The 5,912-nt window shown below is 42.3% G+C and overlaps 1 protein-coding gene across 4 annotated transcripts in view; it reads right to left on the bottom strand.

Annotated features, from left to right (window-relative positions):
• LOC101855326 (uncharacterized threonine-rich GPI-anchored glycoprotein PJ4664.02) overlaps window positions 1-5,912 on the bottom strand; it is a 114,904-nt gene that overhangs the window by 45,746 nt on the left and 63,246 nt on the right. The gene's annotated exons all lie outside the window — the stretch shown is intronic.

Here is a 5,912-nt window from a genome sequence, read left to right as displayed (position 1 = left end):
GAGGGAGAAAGAGAGAGAAAAGGGGGCAGGGCATGATACGTAAAATTTAAAAAAAAAACGGAATAGAAGGTACTGTATCCATCACCACAAAAGCATAATATAGCGTTATATCCACTTTCAAGAATTAACAAAACCCAGAGAACTCCTTCACCCCTCTTTCTTTCTTTGTTCTTTTCCTGCATATTCACGCGCAATACTCAAAACAAAATGAACAGTCACCTTAACAAGTAAAACGTATATAAACAATCAAATACTTGTTTCCTTTCACGAACACATACGCATACATCCACACACATGTGCACACAATATAAAGATATGCAGTGAAGAAAACGTGCCCCTAAAAAAAATAAGCATACACACACAGGCTGGCTTCAGCTTTCACAAAGTATTAGCGCAAAGACATCTTCAGTTTACATAATCAAAGTAAACGTTCACCTAGATTTACGCCTATTTATTATTGTCAAAAACGTCAGATCTGAAAGACGATAACACAACTGCTGGATCACCCCACGCCAAATAAACGATGATAACGCCAGAATGACAAATGGCACGGTTCAGATCAGGGTAGAGACAACACGACACAGATAGAGAGCTGGGGTGGTGGGGAAGGAAAGGCACAGAATGAGGGCAGCATAATAAATTCTTTTGATAAATCAGGCTGTTTGGGAAGGGCACGATGACACAACGACATACCTACGCTGTTCAACACTGGCTATCTAAACACATTGGGTGTCGATTTAAACAAGACATCCGGGTGGGAGGAACATCCTTAGAAGAAAAAATGGCAACTTATTTACCTTTCAAAAGAATAACAACAATGGCGTGATACAGAGACGCATTAAAGCTGCTTTCTACACGGCTTGGCTAAAAAGACGATACGTCGGTCTCTGACAGAGCCAAGAAGAACTTTTCAACGACGCAAGCCAAAGAACTCCCGTCGAATGAAGGCAAACGCGACTTATTCCAGCATGACACTAAATGAAGGACAACCCTTTCAATTCAAGAGAATGAGAACTTGATACTTTGTTTACCAGTTAAGGCAGGAATACACGACACGTATGTCACATCAGCCTAGGGAAGTCACACGAAGTTAGAACATGGTGGCTTAACATTCAAACCGAAAGGAGAAAATCATAATATAAACAACGTTCTTTCGTACGCGGTAAATCCACGCCATCACAGATAACATAAAAATGAAATAGAAGGCGCGGGCCATACTACAGCACCAATACATCAACCGGCACTTAAACGTAATTAAAACAATAAGAACAGTAAAACGTGTTTCTTCAGAAACAGAAGAGTGCGGGGGCCTCGCCTTAGCTCACAATAAATCATTACCACGACCATGGTGTACATAAACTAGGGTACTTACTTACATGAACACACACACTTCTGTACTGCCACGGAATAACTTTCCACGATATTGAACACTCGGTCGGAAAGAGGGGACTTCACAGTAGACCATCGTCTACAAGACGTATAACAGAGCAGTGAAATACAACATTGTAGATACACAGGTCACAGCCACCGCTTGCCGAGAAGGGGCTGTAAGTGTTAACCGGGCCCTCATCAAGGTATTTGCACAGAAGTATAGAGAAGAGCCCTTTCTTTTCTTGGCGTGGTAAGCAATCAAAGAAGTGTGACGCACAGGAAACCCGACCTACTCCAAGTTTAGACCTTACGTTACTGGTCCCTGTTTTGGGGTATGAAAAGGGGAAAGGCGTGCGCGTGGGACTGAGGCAGGCAGGGGAGTGTGAGCGAGGGTGGAAGTGTAAGTCTGTTAGGGGGTGTGTAGTCCAAAAAAAAACCTCGAAAAAAAAACTCAGCAGAAAAAAGTTGTTGGGTTGTAGTATGCGCAGACTCAGCACAATGCCGGTCACATTTGGCAAGAGCAGATGAGGACAATGGAAGCGCAACAGAATGTAATGCATTTGAAAGGAACCATAAGCAGGCCACACAATCATGAGCTCCCACAAAGATCCTGCGTGGTGTCTTTAGAGGGAAAAGCAAAGTGTGAACACAACAATAAAGATCGAGTGCTGCGCGCACGCGCGCGCGCGCGCGTGTGTGTGTGTGTGTGTGTCATATGCGCACGCGTGTGTGAGTGTGTTAGTATGCAAGATATAGATGGAGAGAGAGAGAGCGAGTGAGAGAGAGAGAGAGGAAGAGAGAGAGAGGAATAGAGAGAGAGAGAGAGAGAGAGAGAGAGAGAGAGAGAGAGAGAGAGAAGGAAATGAGAGGGGTATGTGTCCAGAATGATACAGCACCCTCTTTCCAATGAATCGCAAAGCAAATGGTTCAGATTCAAACAAGCCACACATCGAAGACGGTAACACAAATTTGTCTACTCCCCCCCCCCCCCCCAAGAAAACAGCCTTCATCAGGGTCAACAAATAATGCTCGACGTTGAGAAAGGGTAGCTGAAAATGTGAGGAGCCAAACCACTTGCCTGGATACCGACAAATTGTGGTCTCACATTCATGCTCCCGAGACAGTCAAGTCTAAAAAATGACATTATTATGTCATTGAGCACAAAAGGGGTGGCTTTCGCAAGATAAAGGCGGGACTATTTCTCTTTTTGCCTGATTGTCAAATTGTCAAGGAACCCTTGGTCTCAACTAAGCCCCGGTTTCCGCTCGGAATGAATAATAGTATGTCAATGAAAGAGAAGAAAGATAGCTGGTACGGACGAGCGTTCAAGCGTAGATTCTCTGTCTCTCTGTTTCTCATCTCTTCGGCCCTTCCCCCCCCCCTCCCCCAAATCTCTCTCTCTCTCTCTCTCTCTCTCTCTCTCTCTCTCTCTCTCTCTCTCCCCCCCCCCTCTTTCTCTCTCTCTCTCTCTTTCTCATTCACTTAATAACAGAGAAGGGGTGAAGAGAAATTTATTGATAGACAGACAGACAGACAGACAGACAGACAGACAGACAGACAGACAGACAGACAGACAGATAGATAGATAGATAGATAGATAGATAGATGGAGATAGATAGATAGAGAGATAGATAGATAGATAGATAGATAGATAGATAGATAGATAGATAGATAGATAGATAGATAGATAGATAGATAGATAGATAGATAGACAGATATAGATTGATAGATAGATAGATAGATAGATAGATAGATAGATAGATAGATAGATAGATAGATAGATAGATAGATAGATAGATAGATAGATAGATAGATAGATAGATAGATAGATAGATAGATAGCAATAGAGAGAAAGAGAACGAGAGTAAGAGAATCAGGGCACAAACAAGGGAGGTGGGCAAAATTAAAGATAAGGGGGGGGGGGGGCTAATGTCAAATGGGCTGGGGGAAGTAACACATATTATGCAGACAACAAATCGCACAGATCGAGGGTTACAGCACCGCCACTGGAAAGCTTAACAACGACCAAAAGTCTTTGCCACAACCAGGACCTGACACAACCAGAGCAGTAGTAATATAACAGAGATCAGGAGGTTAAGCAAACACACACACGTACGGCGCGTGCCGCAGGCGGACAGTTGCCAGGTCAGTCGGTCACTCGACGTGGACATCCTCATTCTGATGTGATGTTGGGAGGTGTGGCTCGGGGCCACTGGTGGTGTGGTCAGTTGTTACCTGGCCCAGGACGGATATAGCAATCACTTTCGACGTCTAGTATACGCAACAAATATCAGTCAAGAAGAAAAAAAAATCGCCTTGCTAGTACAAAAATGTACTAGTAAGTAGTACATCGTGAAGGGCTACCGCACAGCCTGATTTAGTTTCACTTGTAGCTATGTCAGGGATTAACATATAGACGGGGCTTTCGTGTTACACGCCGTGTTGTAATCTAACATCTCAAGATAGAGAGCAACATGCAATTACAGCACCTGATTCATATTGCGCCCATATGGATCGTAAAACAAACGTTTTAATGTTTCAGATTTGAGTCCAGCGATATAGACTTTGGCTTACATCACTCAGCCACTTGATAACCTGTACTGGAAATAAACAGGGACTTGACGATTTGATTTAACGTCATTCCGATTCAGGAAGTAAGTAGTTTAGTTGTGGGCATTTTCAAACTTTCAAATTACACTTCTGTACTTGTCACTCGGAATTTGGATCTGAAGTTTGCACAGTGGCAATCTATATACCTGAGCATGTCCCGATAGCCTTTCAAATGAGCGAATTCTCTTTCAACAATGCATGGTTTGGTTTTGAAATGTGTATCATAACTCAAAGAACAGGTAAGTAAATTACAATTTTTGCTTCGACTACCCGTAGGTGTCTGTCGCATATAATATTGTTGTTAAATTATCAATTTTTGTCAAATTCACCCTGCTCATCGGTGCCTGTGACTGTCGGCAATTCTTTGATAAAACGTTAAGTCGTTATCTTAAACGCTGCGTACCTTAAAATCATAGACGATTAATTCACGTTGCACTCATGGGCACGTGTGGCATCAACCGACTTGAAGGTTGTCAGGACAGCATTAAAAAACTACATCTATTTTTTTAGTAAGAGTTTTACGGCACTTGTAACACACACAAAAAAGGAGGAGAGATAAGGACGATAGATGTTTGATAGGAAAGAAGAAGCAAACCACACCAGAGCACCCACCACCCACCCACAGAAAACATTTGCTACACATCTTGACAAAGTGGTTAAGATAAAGTGAGGATAAATGAGATACACAAGTTGTTTTAACATGGAAGCGGAAAGTAACAATATGAAAGGAACTTAAATACTGTACAACCAAAAGCTATGATCATCCAAGATCAAAGTGTTGTTCAATACATAGGCTTTTCAGTAAGTAAGGCCAATCTGGCAGCAGAGTCCAAAATAAATTTACCTTCAATCTTTAAAAAAACAACTAATCATTCCAGAGCACAGTTGTTTGGGGGGGGGGGGGGGGGGGGGGGCAAACGTTTGAAGGTATTCACTTGATTGCTAAGTCAAAAGCAAGTGAGAGACGAATGGGATGTTGTTGATGAATTTTTGCAGCCTCCGATATTGAACACGATAACAACTCAGGAACAGATAGGATCAAAGGAAAACTGAAAGTGTAAAATGGACCAGACCATATCACAGCACAAAAAGGTAGCCACGGGTTTTGAATGATCATCTCCATTGCTACTATAATTTTAATGTATCCTTCGGGAAGATTTCCAAAGGCTTCCCTAACTCAAAGGACCGAATTTATGTTGATTCGAAAGTGAAACGAAAATATCAAAATATATATACACTGCATTCCCTGTTCAACACGGTCTATCATTCTGTACTCTTCTGAGTGTCTGTGTGCTCTTATACACGTCTGTCAGTACATCAGCCTGTCTGTCTGACATTTCCAGTCTATCTTTCCTGACATCACAATATCCATCTCTGACAATACATCCGTCCCCTGGTTTTTTAACACACTTACATCATTCGGATCCTCCACACACAGTGGTGGTACTTGTTGTATCTCGTTTCTTCGCAGCGGTAATTAAAAGTGTCCACTATATCAGAAGTACCCCGAGACAACAGCACACACGCATATTTTAAGCACATTAACAGCAGGGAAAAAATGTCCACGTCCGTGTCGTGCCGTGCCGTGCCAAGCTTTACCCACCACACGATTGTGAAATATGTAGATACACCTGTGACAGACACAACCAATCATTCTGGCTGATAATGAAATCTCCGGGACGAAAGACAAGGATCGTGTGCTTCGAACGGCAAGAAAAGACGATGAAGGACTCGTATCGTAAAAGGAGTGGTGATAATACCCTTGGTAATACCCAGCCCAACTTGTGAAACCGTTCGCATATGTATAGATTAAGGTTGTGAATAAATGTACCGTAGTCTGTCAGTTTTGTACAGGTGTAGGTGTGTATATTATATCGTGAGAGTTTGTATGTGCGTATTTGTATAATTAGTGTGTATATATGTATATATAT

Source organism: Aplysia californica, unplaced genomic scaffold (genome assembly GCF_000002075.1).
Source record: "Aplysia californica isolate F4 #8 unplaced genomic scaffold, AplCal3.0 scaffold00066, whole genome shotgun sequence".
NCBI lineage: Eukaryota > Metazoa > Mollusca > Gastropoda > Aplysiida > Aplysiidae > Aplysia > Aplysia californica.
The sequence above is the reverse complement of the archived record's forward strand: the minus strand, read 5'-3'. Positions and strand labels throughout refer to the sequence as shown.